At 39.4% G+C, this 25,089-nt stretch overlaps 1 pseudogene; it reads left to right on the top strand.

The window, feature by feature from the left end:
* Window positions 1-2,786: 2,786 nt before the first annotated feature.
* LOC130028623 (RNA-binding protein 34-like) lies at window positions 2,787-16,509 on the top strand (annotated as a pseudogene).
* The last annotated feature ends 8,580 nt before the right edge of the window (window positions 16,510-25,089 follow it).

Here is a 25,089-nt window from a genome sequence, read left to right as displayed (position 1 = left end):
CATCAATAATTGGTGTACTTTATTTGCAAAATCCTTTAATATAGTGTGAGAGGAAGAGATGAGTTGAAGGAAATTAACCTTGATTCATGATTATAGAGCTCATCTAGACTTGACAGCAAGTTCATTCCTGAGGTTTATGACCCTGTGACTCTCAGGTCTGAGAATATGATGGGTAAGGCACTTGTTTTCTTTTCACCAAACCCTGCTGATACCCATGCAAGTTCCTTACACCACCACATATCCTAGAGTCTAGAACAGTAGAAACCAAACTGGATTAGCAAACAGTTTGTAATTTCAGACAGTAACCATCAGATTTGACTAATTCGAATTTATTTTTCTACAATGAAAAATAGCACTGTCATCCCACTGTTCATCAATTTTGCTCAAGTGGGTACCAGTAACATCTCCATTGTGAGACTTGTTGCTACTGTTTTTGGCATATCAAATATGCCAGGAGAGCTTGCCAGGCTCTGGCATGCAGGCGGGATATTCTTGGTAGCTTGCTGGGCTCTCCTAGAGGAATGGAGGAATCAAATCCAGGTAGGCCACGTGCAAGGCAAAAGCTCTACCTGCTATGCTATCGTGTGTCTCTGTTTTCACAATGATAGATAAAGACCTTTGAAAATATGTTGCAATACTCGAGGTTGCCTTCCGCCCCTCTCGGAGAGCCTGGCAAGCTACCGAAAGTATCTCGCCTGCATGGCAAAGCCTAGCAAGCTACCCATGATGTATTTGATATGCCAAACACAGTAACAACAAGTCTCATGATGGAGACATTACTGGGCCCGCTTGAGCAAATCGATGAACAATGGGAGGACAGTGCTACAGTGCTACTCGAGGTTGTATCATGAATAAATTTGTTAGAATTCAGAATGTCAGAATCTCAGTATCAAACCACAATGACTTGTCTCTAAGAAATATTTATGCAGTTTTGTTGTTTTTTATGTTGTTTTGTTTCATTTGGGGACCAAACCTAGCAATGATCAGAAACTGCTTTAACTTAGATGCTTGGGAAAGCACGCTGTGCTGAAATAGAACCTCTATCTTGTACATTATACCTCTACACCACCGATATGCCCAAGACCCCTGACCACAGCTCTTATGACCTCCCATCCACCTCCTCTAACTTGCCTCTGGATTTCTTTTTTTCCTTATCCTTCACATTTCTATAATCTTGGTTTAAGAATGATCTACATACCTCCTTTAGTAACTTGCATTCCCTCATCCTATCATTCTTTAAAAAACAGATTATCTAGCATTTGTCCTTCTCTTGACTTACTTTAGTTAACACGATGTTCTCCTGTTTGATCCAACATTCATGACTTCAACATTCCTCGAAGCTTCGTAGTATTCCATTGTATAAAAATACTACACCTTCATTATTCAACTATCTGCCTTTGTATAGCTAAGTTGTTTGTATATCTTAGATATTGTGTTTTGGCTGCAGTGAGTGATTGTGGGCATATTTCTTCTTGAATGAACGTATTTTGTGTCCTTGTGATAGGTACAAACAAGAGGAATTTCTTGGTTATATGGCAGTTCTATTCTTACTTTTCTGAGTAATCTCTGTGCTATTTTCCACAAGGGTTTACCAAAAGCGTACTCCCCTTGTGAGTGTATTGAAGTTCCTTTCTCATCACATCCTTCCCAACACAGATTTATCCCACTTTGTTTACTTTTGTTATGTGCCATTCTCATTCATTGTCATCTTGATTTGGATTTCCTTGATAACAAGTGATGATGAGTACATTTTCATGGGCTTTCTGGACATTCATCTGTCTTTAGAGAGTATCTGTTGATTACCTCTCTTCATATTTTCAGGGAAGCAAGCCCAGGAACATTCTCAGCAGGTAAAGCTGGTTCTTTATTCAGTAATTACTCCTGGAGTACTTAGAGGACCTTATGGAATGCTGGGGACCAAACCTGGGTCAGCTACATGCAAGGCAAGGGCTCTACTGATGCATTATCTCTATGGATCTACTCTCCCCATTTTTTTTAGAATTTTTTATTTTATAAAGTAGCTCACAATATTTCATTGCATTTAATATTCAAACACCAATCCCACCACCATTATACCTTCCCACCACCATATTTTGGGTGTTCTTATCCCAAACCTTAATCCCTGCCCCAAAGCACAAATGAAATAATATATTTTGTATTGTTTGTTATGAAAAATCACTAAAAATGCTACAAAAAAGTATCCCTGGAGGAAAGAGGGTGAAGATTGTTGTATTTCATCCAGGTGCCATTAAGTCCTTTATAAGAGATCACTAACATGTTGTTAGAGGTTGAGTCTTGTGTGCTTTTATATGTATAATTATATTTGTATATGTATGCATGTATGTATGTATGTATGTATGTATAAACAAACATGTGTGTGTAAAATATTTCCCTCTAAGACTGGCTGCCTGCTACTTTGAATCCCATCAAATGTGGTGTGGTACTCTTGGAGTATGGGTAGGGTGTGTGGAATGAAGTGTTGTGCAGTCCAGGAGTAACTACACTTGTGGGTGAGGCTCGGCCTGAGCATGTGGAAAGTGGCCATGTGCATGGCGGCTGTTGAGTTCTGAAGGTTTTCAGCTGCCAGGAATGGGTCCCTTGGGGCAGGGAGGTGTATCACCCCCCCCCCCTTTGAGGCATTCCAAACGAAACAGCCTGGCACCTAGTCCAGTGGCACGGTTATGGCAAGTGCCATGTTATGCTCCCTTCCAGGAGAGAAAGACATTTTATCTGGATAGTGTCCAATGACAAGATTATGTGGTGCAAGCCAGAAGTGGCTTATGGACATGACTTCTGAGTTGCTGGAGACAGGGGGTTATGGGCAGAGGATCTTCATTCTCAATCCCGTTGAACCCAGAGTTGTCAGTCACAAAGCCCCGAATACCTGGGTTTCCAGGGGTTCACTTTTGGGTGAGGCTCAGCCCATGCCTCCCATGCCATGTGGAGAGCAGCTGTGAGTGGGACGGCGGTTGTACTCTCCCCATTTTTAATAAGACTTTTGGGATTTTTTTGTTGTTGCTTATCACCCGAGAAATTTATATGTCTTGAATATTAAGTAACTGGTGTATTGAATACACATATTTTCTCCTGTTAAGTTGTGTGTCTTTTAGTTTTAACCCATGCTATTTTAGTTATACAGAAATTCTTAAATTTTATGTGGTTCATTTTGCCAACAGAATCATATCATTGCTTAGGATTGACAAAAAAAAAAAAAAAACAAAAAAAAAAAAACAAAACTCTTGAGCTCACTCAAGTTGTTTGCATAAAGTACCACTTCGTACCTAAATGACTACAGGTGCTGGCTTTTCACTTGAAATGGCTGAAGACCATCTTTAGTTTTGATCAACATTTGTTTTGATATTGTGGACCTCTCCATAGGCAGCTCATAACACTGCTCTTGGCCTTTTCAAAGACAGCAGGAGAACCTCTTTTCAATGTATTTCTGTTTAACATTATTATAAGAATGGAATCAATCATTTTTGCCATATTTTACTAGTCAAAAGAAATCACAGTTTACTCCTATATTAGGGAGTAGGGGGTCACACAAAATTGTAGAACATCAGGGCTTTACAATCTCCCAAGTATACTTGTGTCACAGTTGCAAATAGAATATTTAAAAACCCTAAGTATAGTAAATACATGTAGTCCAAAGGAAACCATAATTTAGAAAACATGATTTATCAGAGAGCAAATTGCAGACAAAAAATTCATAGGAGGAATACCACTGTAGATTTAGAATTATGTATAAAAGGCCCTCCTGTTGTTCGTTGATTTGCTCGAGCGGGTCCCGTAACGTCTCCCTTGGAGACTTTGTTGTTACTGTGTCTGGCATATCGAGTACGTCATGGGGAGCTTGCCAGGCTCTGCCGTGTGGGCGAGATACTCTCGGTAGCTTGCTGGGCTCTCCGAGAGGGGCGGAGGAATCGAACTCGGGTCGGCCATGTTGGCTGCGTGCAAGGCAAATGCCCTACCACTGTGCTATGTATACTGTTGAAAAATACTCAAAGTGAAAAGAATTATTCAGAAAAGAATTATTTTGCAATTAAATTACTTTATTTATTTTATTTTCTCAATTTAGACACCGTGATTTACAACATTGTTGGTGATACTGTTGCATTCATACAATGTTCAAACAATATGCCCTCCAGCAGAGTGCCCCTCATCACCTCCCTCACACAACCACCACTATTGTAAGCTTAGTTCTTTAGTCAGTCAATACTTTTTTTTTCTTTTTGGGTCACACCTGGTGATACATAGGGGTCACTCCTGGCTCTGCACTCAGGAATTACCCCTGGTGGTGCTCAGGGGACCATATGGGATGCTGGGAGTCGAACCTGGTCGGCCGCATGCAAGGCAAAGGCCTTACCTGCATCTGCCCTCTCCAATGCAAAACAAACCCTTTGCTTCTTGAGCCTCACTTCGGTCAGAACTTTATTCCTGTAAGTGCAGGCAAACTGCTCCAGACCTAGGTACTTATATGAATCTTTAATTTTAGGGTCTAAGATCAGTCCTCTCTCCGCATCATACCAAACAGAGATATTATAAAAATAAATTATTCTACTATGTACTATCTGAGAAATAATATATATAGTGCATATATATGTATTACATCTATGTATTTATAATATGTAATATATACATATTACATCTATAAATTTTAATACATATTAAACTGGTGGTTTCAAATATTAAAACAAGTTAATTTAAATAGAGACAGAGATATAACTTTTCTTAATTTAATATGATTAAAGAGTTTGATTTCATTTTCTTTTTTGTTTGACTTTCGGACTGAACCTAATGGTACTCAGAGCTTGCTTTTGGCTCTGTGCACAGGACTTTGCTGATTTCTTATCTGAAAAACAGTTTGAACTAAAAACAAATAAAAACTACATAATTTTCCATCAGATGTATGTTTATATAAACACACACATATGTATATATAGATGCAATCACACTTTAGAAGGTAGTTTAGTAAATATCTACATATATGTATAGTTATATCATTTCTATTTCAAAATATGAGTTTCTTTTGTTGTTATGTTAAATTTATATATACTCAAACATGTTCTAAGTGATGTTAGACATACATCGATATAAAAATAAACTTACATTTTTCAAACCTAATTTAGATTTTAGTGCAGGCAGATGTTCTAGAACTTCGAAGGAGCATTATTTCTAACCATACGTATTCCTATATTACTTCTATCTACTTTTTTTTTCCTGTCTGAATATTTACCTGCATCTGCCCTCTCCAATGCAAAACAAACCCTTTGCTTCTTGAGCCCCACTTCGGTCAGAACTTTATTCCTGTAAGTGCAGGCAAACTGCTCCAGACCTAGGTACTTAGATGAATCTTTAATTTTAGGGTCTAAGATCAGTCCTCTCTCTGCATCATACTAAACCTATCAGTAGTACCTAACATCTTTGATCATACCCTCCTTACTGAAACACAGGACACTGTGGTGGGTTTCCTCCTACCTCACCAGTGCCCTTTCTCTCAATTTTCTCTCCGGTATCCTTCTCTCAGCAAGCATATCATGTTGACAACTACTCCCAGCTTAATCACTTAGCCTCTGCTTTACTGACACTCACATCTTAGTGATCCTGTTTAGTCTGACAGACCCATAACTTCTAACTGTCTTCAGTACCAACAGTGACCTTACCCTGTGACTCACATTTTATTTGCCACTAAAATTCTTACTCAATATCTATATTGCAACGTGAAAAGTCCTAGACATTTCCCTAATGCTCAGGATTTTTTCCCAGTCGTTATTTATCATTTCTTCTCATCAATAAGATGCTGCTCTATAGGCTGAACTATGTTCACCTAAAGTTCATTTATTTAAATCTCAAGGTTCAAAGAAAATATAGTTTGGAATGGGTGTTTTATTACAGAAATTTAAACTAAAATAAGTCATTCCAGGATGTTTTGGGATTCCTTTATTGTATGTACACTATGACAATGCTTAGCCGTCTATATTAGAACAACTTACGACTTCATTTTTCTCTTTAACTAGATGGTGAAATATTTGAGTGTAGAATTCATTTCATTCATTTTTATTTGCCAAAAAAAACAGATTAAGAAATACATTGTGGATATAAAGAAATAATTTTGAAATTTTTAAAAATCTCAGTCTGGTAGAGAGGAAGTTTTCAGAAAAATTTAGGTCTTAGTTAATTCTTTTCCAGATGGCAAGTGAGTCATTTCCTATAGAAGTGAACCATAGCAAAATCAACAAACAGTATATTTTCTTCCTTTTTTTCTTCCTCATCTGCAGGTCATTTCAATGAATTTTCAGTCAATACCTAGAAGTTTTATGCTAAAAAGAATAAAGTCAATTTACTTTCTGGGAAACGTCCCACAACTTCTGGCTCCCTTTGTATCATATCTAGTGTTGTTTAGGTAGGGTTAAGATTTGGGGGCTGTTCAAGGTTGGTGGTGAGGTGCTAGGAATTAGACCTAGACTTTGGTGTGAAGAAGCATCTGATCCAGCCGTTTTGAACAGTATCCCAAAACTGAAGGGCTACCCTTACCACTAAATTAGTCCATGTAAAAGATCGAATTTTGTGTACATTTATATCTTAAAGGGTCCTTCCAAATTTTGTGGTTTTAAATTCTGTTCTCATACAGCAAAATTTAAAAATTCATTTATTCTATCATTCATTAATAAATAAGTATGTGTCTTTTCCTCAACAATGAGCTAAATTTTAATAATAGAACATTTAGCAAAAGAAAAATGATACCTAATAATCAGGGCATTTGTTCTAAATAGCTTTTTAGATTTATTTTTTTCATGTATACATTGGGACAATAGTCAACAAACAGGGGACACAGAGAGAGAGAGAGAGAGAGAGAGAGAGAGAGAGAGAGAGAGAGAATAGCAGACAAAACAGTTGCCTTGCACATGGCTGATCCAACTTTAATCCCCAGCATACCATGTGGTACCCTGAGCATGTCCATGAGTGATCCCTGAGCACAGAGCCAGGAGTAAGACAGAAGTACTGATGGTTGTACAAAACAAAACAATGAACACATGTGATTTTTGTTTTTTACTGCAGTTGCTATTTAAAATTATTTTTGACAATAACTAGTTAATAATAGATTTTTCTTAAAGTCAATCTACAAGAACAAGCTATTAAAGTTTGTCAGTGGAGGTGCATTTCTGTTATTCCTTAAAATAGATACAGCTTTAGTCTCTGTATTAACATTCCATGTCACAGTGGCTGCCATGGTATAGCACTGCACTGTCTTCCAGTTGTTCATAGATTTGCTGAAGCAGGCACCAGTATCATCTCCATTGTGAGATTTGTTACTATGTTTGGTATATCGAATATGTCACGGTTAGCTTGCCAGGTTTTGCCGTGCAGGTGCGATATTCTTGGTAGCTTGCTGGGCTCTCTGAGAGAGGCAGAGGTATTGAACCGGAGTTAGCCCAGGTTGGCTGCATGCAAGGCAAGCGCCTGCCAGCTGTCCTATAGCTCTAGCCCTGCCATATACACACTAATTCTTTTGATTTTTTTTACATAGTTAAGTCATGATCTCTCAACCATAGAGTAACGGGATCATCTCCGCTCTTCTTTAGATTTATTTATTTATTTATTTATTTATTGAATCACTGTGGGAAAGGTTACAAAGCTTTCAGGTTTAGGTCTCAGTCATGCAAATATCAAACACATTTCCCTTTACCAATACTTATTTTTTACCATGAAGAACCCCAATAAAACCGCATCCCCACCCCTCCCAGTCCCTGTGAGGCAGATGAATTCTAGTTAACTCTCTATCTGCTTTGATTAGATTCATTGTTTCAATAAAAGATTCACCACTATTATTTAGAGTTTACCCCCCCCCCCAAATCAGACATGCTGAAAAAGCATTGTGAAGTGATTTGCTTTCTACAGCTGGGTTCAAGAATTAAATGTTGGTTTTGGATTTCTGCTATTTTACCTATTGACCCTGGAAGTATTTCTACTGAAAGTCAGATAGTTAAGAAATTGGTTTCTGTGTTCTGGAGTTAAGGCCGTGCTGGAGAGTCGCTCATGGTGGGCAACTGGTGGCCTCGGTAGGGCGTGAAGGGCGGACCGAAATGCCCCCCTCCCATGAGGTTTTAGTCGCCCCCACACCCCCGGCTCATACCTGCTGTCCACAAGACTCCCATGCGGCCGCCATCTTTTTTTCCAGAGAGGAGAGGTTGAATGGGGCAACACCCGTTCCCCTCCGGCAGACTTGATGGCCTGGATCAACGCATAGTCCATTCACTTTTCTGCTCCAAGCTGCTGGGTTCTGCATTAAGTCCTTGTGCTTCTGGAGCTGTGGCCGTGCTGGGGAGCCGCTCGTGGGGGGCAACTGGTGACCTCGGTAGGGTGTGAAGGATGGACCGGAACACCCCCCTTCCCATGAGGTTTTAGTCGCCCCCACACCCCCGGCTCATACCTGCTGTCCACAAGGCTCCCATGTGGCCGCCATCCTTCTTTCCAGAGAAGAGAGGGCGAATGGGGCAACACCCTTTCCCCTCCGGGCAGACATGATGGCCTGGATTAACGCATAGTCCGTTCACTTTTCTGCTCCAAGCTGCTGGGTTCTGCATTAAGTCCTTGTGTTTCTGGGGCTGTGGCCGTGCTCCAAACTTAACTCTGATTTTCAGAGAGACGTTGGGTGGTTTACTTCCCATGGATCACTTTGTATATAGAGAGATGTTTTGAGAAAAAGTCCTAGATCCCGCATACTCGAGCTGTGCTTGTAGAGGCTTCTGGTCACCGGGGTTCCATCTGGGGGAGGCGGGATGCGGTACCAACCCCATCTGGGACTTCCCGGTGATCTCGGCTCTTTTTGGAACCTGTTTTTTTTTTTTCTCCGGGTTCTGTGGTTCCCGCCCTCCATGTGGCCCTTCTCTTTGGCTGTATGTTGTCTCTTCTTTAGATTTAGATTTTCTTATTCATCTTCAACACTCAGTCAAATGAAATTCTAAATATGCAAATATAATTTATACTCCTCTTCATAAAACAGTGTAATCTTTAAATTGCATAAAAGATAGCGTTCTAAAACCTTAGCATTGTCCACAGGTTACTTTGAGTTTGCTTCAGACACCACAATCTTTTTGCAAATCTTCCGCTGCCCTTGTTCTTTTACCTGTTTCTTAAATGTTTTAATCCCTTTTTTCTCTACACAGAGACTATGCAAATTTCCTAAGGTGTCTTTCTAAGCACAAAACCTTCTGCCTAGCTAACCTGAATTCACCCTATAGTTTCAGCTCAAAAACACTTCTTTCAGAGGATTTCCCCTCACTGCTCTCCACTTACAGATTAAATTCAGGTTGTTTTATAACGATTTCATGGTGTTATTATAGTTTCTTCAGTTTTCAATTATTTGCATTTAAATTTATTCAATTTTTTTAAGTCTACTCTCAGTTCACCAGTTATCTTTTTTTTTAATTTTTATTAGTGAAACACCATGAGGTGCAGTTGTAGACTTACAAATTTTTGTGCTTGGATTTCAGTTTACAATGAACAAGTACCCATCCCTCCATCAGTGCCCATTCTCCACCCCCACTAATCCCAGTATCCCTCCCACCCCCAGCCCTCCATCTCAACTGCCTCTGTGGCAGGACACTCCCCCATGTTCTCTCTCCTTTTCGGTGCCGTGGTTTGCAAAAGAGGAATTGATTGGCAATCCTGTTTGGTATGTTCGGCCTATAGTTTACTTTCAGCATGCATCTCCCATACTGGCCCACATCCAAAAGAAAAATGTAACTGGTGTTGGCATGGATGTGGTGAGAAAGGGACCCTCCTTCACTGCTGGTGGGAATGCCTACTGGTTCAGCCCTTTTGGAAAACAGTATGGACGATTCTCAAAAAATTAGAAATTGAGCTCCCATTTGACCCAGCAATACCACTCCTGGGAATATATCTCAGAGAGGCAAAAACGTATAGTCGAAGTGACATATGCACTTGTTTGTTCATTGCAGCACTCTTTACAATAGCCAGAATCTGGGAAAAACCTGAGTGCCCGAGAACAGATGACTGGTTAAAGAAACTTTGGTACATCTACACAATGGAGTACTGTGTAGCTGTTGGAACGGATGAAGTCATGAAATTTACGTACAAGTGGTACTACATGGAAAATTTGTTCAATTTTTAACTCACCCTTCTAGCTCACTGAGTCATGGCTCTAGTTTCTTGTATAAAACTATTCTACAGAGAAATTAGCATATATCTTGTATGAACAGCAACTGTTGGCATAGAAACTAAAAACTGCATTCAAGAATTGGATAAATATATCTAGAACATGCCAATTTCTAAGAGACAAGAGGAAGTTTACTTGTATTTGCTAAACCTAGAATAAAGCAAATATGAACTAGTGACATATACTAATTAGGAGAATCTAAACAATATTAACTCATTTTCCTATGGTGAATAAACAAGTTAATATTGTTTATCTGAATAGAAAAATAAATGCATGCTTCACAATCACGATCATCTTCTTGTTCGTCAATTGCCTTGAGTAGTTGAGTGGGATGGCGGTTGTATTCTCCCCATTTTTAATAAGACTTTGGGATTTTTTTGTTGTTGTTTATCACCCGAGAAATTTATATATATTGAATATTAAGTAACTGGTGTGGCACTTAAGTGATTAAGTGAAGTAACTGGTGTATTGAATACACATATTTTCTGCTGTTAAGTTGTGTGTCTTTTAGTTTTAACCCATGCTATTTTAGTTATACAGAAACTAAATGTATAATCTCAGGGCTAGGACAAAGGAGAAAAGTCTTTGACCAGTAAAGTCTCCTTTGTCCTAGCCCTGAGATTCTAAAAAGTGCCACATTCAAGGCTCTTTCAGGGTTAGGAGAATAAGACCCATCATTGTTACTGGTATTCGGCATTTTGGGTACGCCACGGGGAATTTGGCAGACTCTGCCATGTGAGCAGGTTACATTCTGTAGCCTGCCAGGTTGTCCAAAGCAAGAATGAGATAATAAGATGCCAGTGCGGCATCAAATGCTTAAAGATAAATTTACCAATAAGATTACAAGCCTCAACTCGGAAAGGAAGTATAAAAGAATACATTCTGAGTCATATACTACATAAATTCATTCTTCTGATCAATATCACAACATATTCTATCTTTTAATACATCAAGGCTATATTTTATGTTGCCAGATATATGGTCATCTATTTCTAACAATGGTTAGAAATGCATGCTTAAAGATGTTTAATAAACTCTTGCTGAACTGAATGTCTTACTACCATCATTTTAAAACAAGTCCTTCATTTGTTGACAGTTACTACATAAAATAGAAAGTTAGGTGTTGTGATTCTCAGTAGCATGGTAACTAGGATGGTTTTTGAAGGGAAGAACAAATGGATGAAAAAAGAAAAAAACCCCAGAAGTGGTGAGTGGCTCGTAGCCGTCTACTTGGGCAAAGATGCAGCACAGTTCGGCTGGCATTCCTCTTCAGCTTTTGTGAGCCGCAGTTTCGGCCCCTTTACGTGCTGGTGCCTAAAGAAAACACCCACAAAAGGAAGCAGGATGAGAAGGAAGAAAATACGTCACCAAATAAAAAACCACGGTTGCAGAAATGTACTGAAAAAAATGAACGTGAAGAAATGTTCTGATGCAGAGAAAAAAAATGGGAAAGAGAGAAAATGCTCTAGCAAGTGCTGATTTAGAAGAATTTTACCAGAAAGTGGGGGAGGGCAGAAAAGGAAAACTTCTCAATCTGGTAATATAGTAGCAGATAAAAATGTACTTGACCATGTAGATCACACAATTGTAAATCAAAGAAAGAAGATTCAAATCAACCAAGAAGAGGAGAGTTTAAAGAATGAGAGAACAATTTTTGTTGAGCATTTACCTGTCATATATACTAAAAAGAAGCTGAAGTCACTTTTTAAAAACTATGGACAAAGCTGAATACACATTCTTCTCAAGCGTACATGGAACATTCTCCAAGATAGACCACATGCTGAGCCACAAAACATGCCTCCATAAAATTAAGAAGGTAGAGATTGTATCAACAATCTTCTCAGACCATAATGCGCTGAAATTAGAAGTAAATCACATACAAAAGCAGAAAACTAAATCGAACACCTGGAAATTAAACAGTGCACTATTGAACAACGAGTGGATTAGACAGGAAATCAAAGAGGAAATAAAAAGATTCCTAGAAACGAATGAAAATGAGAACACGAGTTACCAAAACTTATGGGACACAGCAAAGGCTGTGTTAAGAGGAAAGTTTATAGCTCTACAAGCATTCCTCAGGAAGGAGGAGCGAGCACACATAAATAACCTAACCTCACAGCTTAAGAGCTTGGAGAAGGACCAAAAAAAGGAGCACAACCCGAACAGGAGAAAGGAAATAATAAAACTCAGAGCAGAGAGAGATTAACGAGATGGAAACCCAAAAAACAATCCGAAAGATCAATGAAAAGCTGGTTCTTTGAGAAAATTAACAAGATCTATAAGCCTCTAGCAAAACTCACAAGGAAAGGGAGAGAGAAAACCCTAATAAACCGAATCAGAAATGAAAAGGGGGTCATTACAACAGAAACCACAGAAATTCAGAGGATCCTCAGGGAGTACTTTGAGAAGCTTTATGCCACGGAACATCAAAACCTCGAGGAAATGGATAAATTCCTAGACTCCTACAGACTCCCAAGGCTAAACCAAGAAGACCTGGAATACCTGAACAGACCTATCACCATCAAGGAAATTGAAATGGTAATAAAAATTCTCCCCAAGCACAAAAGTCCTGGCCCGGATGGATTCACTAGTGAATTCTTCCAAATCTTTAAAGAAGACTTACTCCCAATCCTCTTTATGCTTTTCCACGAAATTGAAATATCAAAAACACTTCCGAACAGTTTCTACGAAGCAAATATCACACTGATACCAAAAGCAGACAGAGATACCACAAAGAAAGAGAATTACAGGCCGATATCCCTGATGAACACAGATGCAAAGATCCTCAACAAACTACTAGCAAATAGAATCCAACTACTCATCAAAAAGATCATACACCATGACCAAGTAGGATTCATCCCAGGGATGCAAGGATGGTTTAACATTCGGAAATCAATCAACATAATCCACCATATCAAAAAAAGAAAAGATAAAAAGCATATGATCATATCAATAGATGCAGAGAAAGCATTTGATAAGATCCAGCACCCCTTTATGATGAAAACCCTAGCCAAAATGGGTATAGAGGGGACCTTCCTCAACATAATTAAAGCCATCTACCACAATCCTACAGCAAGCATCATCCTCAATGGGAAAAACTGAGAGCCTTCCCTCTAAGATCAGGGACGAGACAGGGATGCCCACTCTCTCCACTGCTATTCAATATAGTACTGGAAGTACTTGCAGTAGTGATTAGGCAGGAAAAAGATATTAAGGGCATTCAGGTAGGAAAGGAAGAAATCAAGCTCTCACTATTCGCAGATGATATGATACTCTACTTAGAGAACCCAATAACCTCCACCAAAAAACTCCTAGATACAATAGACTCGTATAGTAAAGTTGCAGGTTATAAAATCAATACCCAAAAGTCCATGGCTTTCCTATACGCAAACAGTGAGAGAGAAGAAAGCAACATGAAAAAAACAATCCCGTTCACAATTGTGCCCCAGAAAATCAAGTACCTAGGAATCAGCTTAACTAAGGAAGTAAAGGACCTGTACAAAGAAAACTACAAAACGCTACTTCAGGAAATAAAAGAGGACATGAGGAAATGGAAAGATATCCCCTGCTCATGGGTCGGGAGACTTAACATTGTCAAAATGGCAATACTACCGAAAGCATTGTATAAATTCAATGCAATCCCTATAAGGATACCCATGACATTCTTCAAAGAAATGGAGCAAACACTCCTGAAATTTATATGGAACAATAAGCCCCCACGAATAGCTAAAGCAATTCTTGGGAAAAAGAAAATGGGAGGAATCAACCTCCCGAACTTCAAACTGTACTACAAAGCAGTAAAAATTAAAACAGCATGGTACTGGAACAAAGGCAGAACTGCAGACCAATGGAACAGGGTTGAATACACTGACATCTCCCCTCAATCATATGCTCATCTAATCTTTGATAAAGGTGCAAGTAATGTGAAGTGGAGTAAGGAAAGCCTCTTTAACAAATTGTGTTGGCATCACTGGACGGCTACATGCAAAAAAAATAGGCTCAGAACTCTGCCTAACACCATGTACAAAAGTAAGATCAAAATGGATTAAAGACCTCAACATCAGACCAGAAACCATAAGGTACATTGAAGATAAAGTTGGCAAAACCCTCCATGACATTGAAGCTAATGGTATCTTCAAAGATGCCACGCCACTGGCCAAGCAAGTGAAAACAGAGATAGATAAATGGGACTATCTTAAACTAAGAAGCTTCTGCACCTCCAAAGAAACAGTGACCAAAATACAAAGACAGTCTACAGAATGGCAAAGGATATTCACCGAATACACATCTGACAAGGGGTTGATATCCAGGATATACAAAATACTGGTTAAACTCCACAAGAAGAAAACATCCAACCCCATCCAAAAATGGGGCAATGAAATGAACAGAAACTTTCTCAAAGAAGAAATCCGAATGGCAAAAAAGCACATGAGAAAATGCTCTACATCATTAATCATCAGGGAGATGCAGATCAAAACCACAATGAGATACCATCTCACACCTCAGAGACTGGCCCACATTCAAAAGAACAAAAGCAACCGATGCTGGCGTGGATGTGGCGAGAAAGGGACACTCCTTCACTGTTGGTGGGAATGTCCACTGGTTCAGCCCTTCTGGAAAACAGTATGGACGATTCTCAAAAAATTAGAAATTGAGCTCCCATTTGACCCAGCAATACCACTCCTGGGAATATATCCCAGAGAGGCAAAAATGTATAGTCGAAGTGACATCTGCACTTGTTTGTTCATTGCAGCACTCTTTACAATTGCCAGAAACTGGAAGAAACCTGAATGCCCAAGAACAGATGACTGGTTAAGAAACTTTGGTACATCTACACAATGGAGTACTATGTAGCTCTTAGAAAAGATGAAGTCATGAAATTTACATACAAGTGGTACAACATGGAAAGTATCATGCTAAGCGAAATGAGTCAGAAAGAGAGGGATAGACATAGAAAGATTGCATTCATCTGGGGGATATAAAGTAACAAAGTATGAGATTAATACCCAAGAATAGCTGAGATCAGCACCAGGAGGATTACTCCATAGCTTAGAGGCCAGCCGGGTATCCTAGAGGAAAGGGCAGTTCAGATAGAGAAGGGAGCACCAAATAAAGGATGTTTGGAGGATCCTCCCAGGAGGGGAGATGCATGTTGAAAGTAGACTATGGACTGAACATGTTTGCCACTCAATGCCTCTTTTGCAGACCACAACACCCAAAAGGAGAGAGAGAACACAGGGGATTGCCCTGCCACAGAGACAGGGGGGATGGGGGGATTGGGGTGGGAGGGATATTATCCATGGTGGTGGAAAATGGGCACTGGTGGAGGGATGGGTATCTGATCATTGTATAATTGAAACCAAAGCACAAAAAATTGTACATTTACAACTGTAAAAAAAAAAATAAAATAAAATAAAGGGAAAAAAATTTTAAAAAAAAAACTATGGACAAATAGAATCTGCATGATTTCTTTCTCTGACTCCAGTAGAGGGTAGTACTGTCCTCCCGTTATTCATCAAGTTGCTCAAGCAGGCCCAGTAATGTCTCACCTGTGAGACTTGTTGTTACTGAGTTTGGCATATTGAATATGACACAGGGAGCTTGCCAGGCTTTGCTGTGTGTGCGAGATACTCTCAGTAGCTTGCCGGGATCTCCTAGAGGGGTGAAGGAATTGAACCCTCATTGGCCAGGTCAGTCGCATGCAACACAAATGCCCTACTGCTCTGCTATAAGGTACGATGTCCAAAAAGTTGGCAGCAGTAAAGCATAAAATTCATCCCTATCAGAAAAATATCCATGCCTATGTTGTGTTTAAGGATGAGAGTTCTGCTGCAAAAGTTCTGAAAAGGAATGGAGACCAAATTGCAATGGATTTTGTATCAGAGGCCTCATCTAGGGACAAGAGATCAGTGTTTGTGGGGAATCTCCCATACAAAGTCGAAGATTCCATGGTTGAGAAGCACTTTTGTATTGTGACAGGATTTGTGGCTGTAAGGATTGTGAGAGACAGTCAAAGGAATCAGCAGAGGCTTTGGCTATGTCCTCTTTAAGAATACAGATGCTTTGCACCTTCTTTGAAATTAAATAATTCTGAACTGATGAGAAGAAAACTTAGAGTCATGTGTTCTGTTAATAAGGAAAAAGCAAAAGAAAGTTCACATCTCAGTTTGAAAAATGTAAATAAACTTAAGCAAGGTTTGAATTTTACTTCAAAAGATGCCGGACATCCTAAAGGTTTGTTTGTTGGAGAAAAGGCCATTCCTACTAAGAAGTAAAAGAAAGGACAGAATAAAAGTGGACAAACTAAGAAACGGTTAAAACAGAAGTAGCAATCAAAGCTGTTCATCCCACTGCATATTGGTGATGAAGTTATTGTAAAGCCATTTGTAGATTTTTCAGAAACTTATGGATGATGTCTGTAAAACTTGCAAATTTGTAATTGTATCTTTGCCTTTGGAGCATTAAATGTACTTGGATTCATTGCTGGATTGCCACAGCTCAGTGACTTTTTGCCTTTTTATCCATGTAGACTGGCATTGGATCGAGCTGAAAATCATTGAGTTACGCACCAGTAACTTGTTGGAGGGCTCACAAGAAACCAACGTTAGAAAATGATAGTCTTTTTCCACTCTGGAGGGTCCATGTTCTTTCTTGAACCACATATCATTGTCTCTTTCCCCTCACATTTCTCTAAATAAATTTCTTTAAAACTAAAAAAAAAATAAAGTTAATAGGTAGTAATAAATATCAATTCTGAGCCAGAGGTATAGTATAGTTGATAGGGTGTTTGCCTTGCATGCAGCTAACTTGATTTTATCCTTAGCACTACAAATGGTCCAAGTTTCACAAAACCAATCCCTGAGCATAGCCACAGGAGGAAGCCCCTACTACCACTTGGTGTGGCTCCCCCTACTCAAATAGTCAGGGGACCAGAGCAATTCCAGTAGGCTCTTTGTCTTGCACATGGCTAATCCAGGTTAGATCCCTGGAACTACATATGGTGTCCTTAGTCCTGCCAGGAATGATTGCTGAGTGCAGAGCCAAGAGTTATCTCTGAACATCACTGGGTACAGCCACAAAACAAAAAACAAAACCATCCAATACTTAAGTTAGAAAACTTACACCTTAAATCCAATGAGGTGGAGTGAAGGTATTGTACTAATTCAGACAATTTAAATGCTACATACTTTATTAATCACACTAACCTATTTTGATCTTTTGATATATATATTTGAGTATTTGCTATATATTCTGTTATACTGTGAAATACGCTACACATCCCTGGAAACTGAAGCTATATAACAGTAAACAAAGAGATAATGTTTTAGCTTTTGCAATGATTGTATTCCAATAAAGAAGGCAGACAATACACTCATAAGTAAAAAATACACAATAATTTTATATTTTGATCTTTATAAATAAAATATAACCGAGGGTTACCCCCTACTCCCAGCATATGATTGGAGTGGGTGATTGGATTTAAGATGGATGATCAAAGAACAGATTTCCAAAGAGAAAACTTTTGATCTGAGACTTAAATAAGAAGAACTATACAAGTCAAAGTAAGGGCAAGGTTTGATCCATAGAAGTTCTGGCAGTGACAGAAAAGCAAGAAAGTTCAGTCACTAATGAATGCCACTGTGACAAAAGGAGTGTATACAGGGTAATTCAGAAAAGGTGGTAATAAAGCTACACAACTACATCTATGAAATGGCTTAGTATTTTACTTAACACATGTGGCTCACATCTTAAATTTCTTAAAAAATAATCCAATTTAAGATAATAAAGTACAAGATCTAGTTTAAAATTTAACTTCACTCTCCAGTGACATAAAGTCCATTGGTAGAAATTATGTTGTGACTTAACTGAAATGGATAATTTAAGAAATCAATTTTTTAATATGATTTTATCAAACTTTCACTTAAAGAGAACAGAAAGTGACTTCTAAAGTTATAGAACTTTTGTTTCAGAGAGAGTTTTTCTGGGAAGTCCTTAGAAACTTGAAAAGATCCTGAGGATTGTGCCAAAATGATAACAATTAACAATATTGCTGTCTGAAAACACACGTGGATTAAAAACAACCTGTAAAATAATAGGTTCATTTGAGTTAAAACAGTTAATTCCAGATTCTCAAATTCAGATTTTTCTGAACTTTTATTCTAAATATTATTTACCCTGCAATCATTGCAAGTGCTGCTATTCGAATATTTTGATAGACATTGTTACAAAAGATAAATGTTCTGCCATAACCAAAGTACTTCTTAATTTGGAAATAGTAGCACTGTAGCACTGTCTACAGCACTGTCTTCCCATTGTTCATCGATTTACTAGAGCAGGCCCAGTAACGTCTCCATTGTGAGACTTGGTACAGCATTTGGATGTATCAAATACATCACCGGTAGCTTGCCAGGCTTTGCTGGGCGGGCAAGATACTCTCGGTAGCTTGCTGGTCTCTTCGAGAGGGGCAGAGGAATTGAACTCCAGTTGGCCAGGTCGACCATGTGCAAGGCAAACATCCCACCCACTGTGCTATCGCTCCAGCACTTGGAAATAGTAAAAAACAAACAAACAAACAAAAAAACCAAAAAAAAACTTTGTATTTCTTCTTTTACATTCTCTTTCCAGTTATAAAAAAAAAGACAAATTTCCTAAAAGTTATGAAACAGCCAAAAATGAAATTCAACAGTAGCTAATGTAATAAAAGTACAATATATGATTAATCATTGAGCATCGTTCTTGAATTAGGCACTATTAAAGGTTAGGGACATGAGCAACTTCACTGAGGGAGAAAATTGAATTTACCAAGCATAAGCTCCCTTTGGTGTCATGACTCAAACTTGACTATAATAATAATATAATAGGCATCATTTATTAAGTGCATACTATGTGTCCAGCACGGTGAAGAGATTTACATATATTATCACTTTTGTTCTTGGTAAGAGTTCTTTGGAGGAGATATTTACTGCTTTTATCTTCTAAAGGAATTAAATGGAGTGGTTCCTGGGTCAGGTGATTTTCCCAAGGCCTCTTCATTAGTAAGCAAGACAAACCCAGTTTTGGTGATGACAATGAATCTGTACCCAGTCACAAAGCTTACTGCTTACTATGACTTAAAATCCATCTTTTTCTAATGCAACTTTCCTCTGAATTATAACTATTATTGATTTTATACATTCATGAATTTCAATAATTTTCCAGTTTTAGGAAGAAACTTAAGCCAGCTTGACCTTTCATAGAATTATTGTGTAATTATTAGCATGTCATTTATTTCAAAATGGAATTTTCTGGTTTTGAATGACAGTTTCATTAATTATTTGTTCTATGACCTTGGATAAATTAGCCAACACCTCTAGGCCAGAGCTTCATCTGCAAAAGTGGAGATAAAATTGCTCTATATCATAGGGGTGTTGTCAAATAAAATAGGAATAGCATTGAAGGTCTTTATAATATATTCTGGTTCACAGTCGATTTCTATGAATGCTAGCTATTTATATAATTTACTGGCATGGTTTTATTATTGCCTGAAATTTAGTTGCTCTAAAGAATTTTTAATATTTACTGTGAAAATTCACATTCCTGTAGCTCCAATACATTAGCAAAAATAAAATAAAATAAAATAAAATAGGTATCCTAATTAATACTGATAAATATTTAACCTTTTCCCATTTGTATTTTAAGAATATTTTAACTGATTTTTTACTTTCTCCGGTACATCTCTGTATAAAACTCTTTTTCAACAAGGCAATTCTATATTAAATGAAATAGAACTATTGTATTCTTAATGAAGTCATTATTTCTTTCTATTTCCTTATTTCTTCCTCTCCCTTCCTCTCTATTCCCTCCCTATACCCTAAATCTCTGAAAAGTTTTAGTTGCAAATTCAAAACATAAACAAAGATTGAATATGACTTACTGCCTAAGTAATACAAGTTACAGGGCAGGATAATCTTAATATCGATTAATTTCACTTCTGACATCACTTGAATTGATCACTTGACATCCTGTTACTCATCAACCTGCTTGAGCGGGCTCCAGTAATGTCTCGATTCATCCCTGTCACGTGTTAATGAAGCCCAAAGGCACCTGCTCTTTGTAGGAACACGAAGAACCTCAAACTGATCGTTGAGGGTCTTGATGAAGAAGTCGAACCACATCATAGGTGGGCAGCCACAAGATCTTTTGACGTCCCATAGAATCCAGTCGGTAATGGCTCTAGTCCAGCGGTCATCTTCAAATCTTATTACGTGTCTAGCCTATCTCATTTTCAACGCCTTGGAAAACGAGATAGCATCCCTGATTCTTGACATTCGATGAAGGTCAGAACTCCGGAATCTTTTTCTCATTTGAGTGAAGTGCGATACTCCAAGCATAGCTCTTTCGATTCCTCTTTGGGAGACCCGAATCACGTTCTCATCCTGCTTTCTTAGAGCCCATTGGGGCTGGAACAATAGCACAGTGGTAAGGCGTTTGCCTTACAAGCGGCCAACATGGCCAACCCGAGTTTGATTCCTCCGCTCCTCTCAGAGAGCCCGGCAAGCTACCGAGAGTATCTCGCCCGCAGAGCAGAGCCTGGCAAGCTACCCGTGATGTATTCAACATGCCAAACACAGTAACAAGTCTCATGATGGAGACGTTACTGGGCCCGCTTGAGCAAATCGATGAACAATGGGAGGACCGTGACCGTGACCATGTCTCTGAGGTGTATGTTAATGCAGGAAGAACAGTGGAATCGAAAAAATGTGCCCAGGACTAGAGATTCTTCATCCTTTTAGCTATTTCTTCGACGCTCTTGAAGGTGCTCCAAGCTGCTCTCTACCTCCTGTGCAACTCAGGTGCCAGGTCATTCGTCATGTTGACTTCTCGACCTAGGTACACATAACTGTTGAATTCAGAGATGTTCGTCCCATTGAGAGTGAACAGAACGTCAGGAACGAGACCATTTCTTATAAACATTGTCTACGTTAAATTCAGCTGTAGTCTGACCTTTCCACACTCATGGTTGAAGTCAGCCAGCATTTGTGCCACTTGGCTAATGTTTGATGTTATTATAATGATGTCATCAGCGAAGCAGAGGTGGTGTAGTAGCCTACCATCTATCTTCACTCCCATTCCTTCCCATTCCAGTTGTCACATGACGTTTTTGAGGGTTGCACTGAAGACTTTTGGTGAAATAGTATCACCCTGCTGAACCCCTCTCTTGATGTCAATGATCACCTCCCCGTAGAATGGTGAGATCCTGGTAGTGAATCTACAATACAGCTCACAGAAGATCCTGATGTATTGACTTTGAATGCTCTGTTTGGCTAGGGCCTTGATGACCGCTTCTGTCTCAACACAATCAAAGGCCTTCTTTAAATCGATGAACGTTAGACAGAGTGGCATCTTGAACTCCCAAGAAACCTCAATGAGTTTTGTTATCGTGTGGATATGGTCTATTGTGCTAAATCCTTTTCAAAAACCGGCTTGCTTGCATCATTTTCCTACATCTATTGTTCTGCCAATCCTATTCAGGATAACTGGAGTGAACAGCTTGTAGACGACAGACAACAGCCAGATTGTACAATAGTTGCCAATGCTGTGGATGTCTCCCTTCTTGTATGGTAGTACAGTCCTGCTGGTTTTTCATTGGGACAAAACCTTGCATTCGTACATGTAGCATATGAAGAGCCGAGCAAGTGTATTGATGAGTACTGATGGCAGGTTCTTCAGGTGTTCGGATCTTTCGGGTCTGACCTTGTCTGGACCAGTTGCTATTTGTTTCTTTACCGACAAAATGGCATGTCAGATTTTAGAAGGGAGAACGTTGGGAATGACATTTTCATCCTGCGGAATTTGGTATGTGGGCAGATGGACGTGGCTATCAAAGAGATCTGAGTAGAAATCATCAATAATCTTCTCCATTGTCCTTCTGGAAGATGTGATAGATCCATCAGGATGTTGGAGGCCAGTCATCTTAGTCTTGTAGCTGGTGAAGGAAGGCGGGCGTCGCGAATGCTTTTCCCAGCTTCTGCCATAGCTACCAGCACTGCTGCTCTTCTCTCTTCGAGGTCTTCCTTTATTGTTTCTCTGCACTGCTTTGCAAGCTCAGACATTCACTTGCAGTTGCCTGAAGCTTGTGCCAACCCACGTTGGCAAATGAGCTCGAGAGTTTTCGAAGACAGTCATCTTTTTGTGACTATCTCTCTCTCGGTGTTCCTCGCACAATCATGGAGGTACTGAACCAGTCGATAGTATTCCTCGTCAATGTTGTCAATGACGGCATCTTCCCATGTTTCTGCAATAGTGCCAAAGAGCTCCCAGTTGGTGGTCGTTCTGGGAGTTCTTTTCTTAAACTTTGCAGTCATTTCTCCTCTCTCTGTGAAGTAGAATTTTGCACAAAGGAGACAGTGGTCCAATCGTGTTTGGAATTTTGGAACAACAGTGACATCAGTCAGGCAAAACCAACAATTGAATATGATATGGTCAATTTCATTGTAAAACTGTCCACCAGGAGACTCCCATGTCCAATGTTTAGATTCGGCCTTCTGGAATTGTGAGTTACCATGAATGATCTTGGTCGACATAATGAACTCGGACAGTCTATCACCCTGTTCGTTACATTCTAGGCCATGGCCCTCCAGGATGCTTTCTGGACAGGCCAGGACTCACGCACGAGTGAAGACCCAGAGATCCAGGGAAGCAGAACTCTGTGACCTCGGGCTCCAGGCTCAATGGACCCTGGAGCAGAGATCCTCTGCCTCCTCCCAGCAGCCTGGCAGACCTCCATTACCTCAACTTATGACATAATATGTTGATATTCAGCAAATGGAGGTAGAACCGCCTGTTTACTTTCTGCTGAATATTCTTTTTTTTTTTTGTGGGGGGGGTTACACCTGGCGATGCACAGGCGTTACTCCTGGTTCATGCACTCAGGAATCACTCCTGGTGGTGCTCGGGGGAATATACGGGATGCTGGGAATGGAACCTGGGTCGGCCGAGTGCAAGGCAAATGCTCTACCCGCTGTGCTATTGCTCCAGCTCCATCGACTGATTATTCTTGTCTGAAATTTAATCTATCTAAAGGATAGAGAATTTGTAAATATTCTACCAGAGCACGGTGGTAGGGCATTCGCCTTACAAGCGGCCAACATGGCCCACCCAAGTTCGATCCCTCCGCCCCTCTTCGAGAGCCCGGCAAGCTACCGAGAGTATTCGATATGCCAAACACAGTACAACAAAGTCTCCAATGGAGACGTTACTGGGCCCGCTTGAGCAAATCGACGATCAACGGGAGGGCCTTTACCTTTTCCTTTACCTTTACCTTTACCTTCACCTTTACCTTTACCTACCAGAACTATTAACAAACTGGAGTTCAATAGTTCAATAGTTCAAAAAAAATGTTTGTATAGATTGAGTTTGTCTAAGACACAGAATCTTAGAACAATTAAGTTTGAAAGGGAAATCCTTCTAAAATTTAAAAAGGAAACAGGGCTCTATTAAAACTGTTCACAGAACAAACTCTGTGAAAGGAATGGTTAGTGTAAGAATGTATATTCAAACAACAGTAGCACAAACCTTCTAATACTAAAATCTATTTTAGAAATTCGAGATAGTATTAAAGTCAGGGATATGTATACCAAATGTTTACATTGCCCTTTCTCCCCAAGTTGGGTTCTAGCACTGAGCGGTCGAACTGACTGATAACTTATAGGAAGGAGGATTCACTACCCACCATCAGCACAACTTTTAGCCCCTTGTCCCTCAAACAACGACAACAACGGCGACACACACCTCAAAACCTTGCTTCCATACATGGAGTGGCACAGTTGTGAGAAAGTCACTTTATGAAAATAGTCCACCAAAGTGGACCAACAGGAAGCACTACCATTCTCTAGTAGTTTTCATGTAGGAGACTCCAGCAACTGTCTATTGATTCTATTAGCATTACTTAGATTCTAATTTCTAACAGATGACAGAGTGCATGCAACTTGGACAATAGAAAGTATTTCATATGATTTTACATAAAATTTGTATTTCTTCTAAGGTTAGTACTTTCTTTTCAGTTTTGTTCAGTGTGTGTGTGTGTGTGTGTGTGTGTGTGTGTGTGTTTAACTTGTGGCTAAAATTGTTACATATAAAATTGTCCTAGGTTAAAACAACACTAAGTGGTCACAACTGTGCAGTTTGGGATAACTACATATTTTTGTGGAGGGACCTAGTATTTTAAACTATAAAATGAGAAGATCAGTATTAACTGTATAGATTATATAGAATGAGTATAAAAAGAGATGAGCTCAGTGCTCCAGGGGGCTGCTTGCTCATTATATGATATTTCTTTACTAAGGATATTTACTTTTTAATTTTTAATCTTGTTTGTAAAATCTCAGCACACCGAAGGTTGTGTGTTCGCGGGCTCACTGGATGCCACTGTCTTACTGCCAGCGTTTGGTGCTCTTGACCGCAGTGTGTGGCATGGATCAGGATGGCTGTTGGCCAAGGGCAGACGGAAGAAGAAACGAGGGCCAGGCCGGTCGATACCAATAGTAGTTTATTCCAATCCTCTTCACTCCTGTCTCTCTTCTGCCTCCTTCTCTCCTGGGCCCCGATTTGGGAACTTGCTCCTTCTGGCTCTCACTCTGGATCTCTGGAGCCCGAGCCCTCTCACTTCTGACTCCCCACTCTGAGCTTACAATCTTAGTTTATATAGCAATCACGTAAGGTGGTGACACAAGGTGGGTTGCATATTGACAAATGAACAATGAGAGGTAAGACCACTCCTCCAGGAGATTAACTCAAGGATAAAATCTCATGTAAAAAAATTATCCCAGATTACTAGGAAATCCACTCAAGGGTGGGGTCCTAACAAGGGTATGTTCTTTCCTCAGCTAGTAATCTACTTAAATAGTTGTAGTAAATCTACTTCTAATATT

Source organism: Sorex fumeus, unplaced genomic scaffold, assembly GCF_029834395.1.
Source record: "Sorex fumeus unplaced genomic scaffold, SorFum_2.1 ptg000003l, whole genome shotgun sequence".
Classification (NCBI taxonomy): Eukaryota; Metazoa; Chordata; class Mammalia; order Eulipotyphla; family Soricidae; genus Sorex; species Sorex fumeus.
Note: the sequence above shows the minus strand (reverse complement) of the source record. Positions and strands in the feature narration are given on the sequence as shown.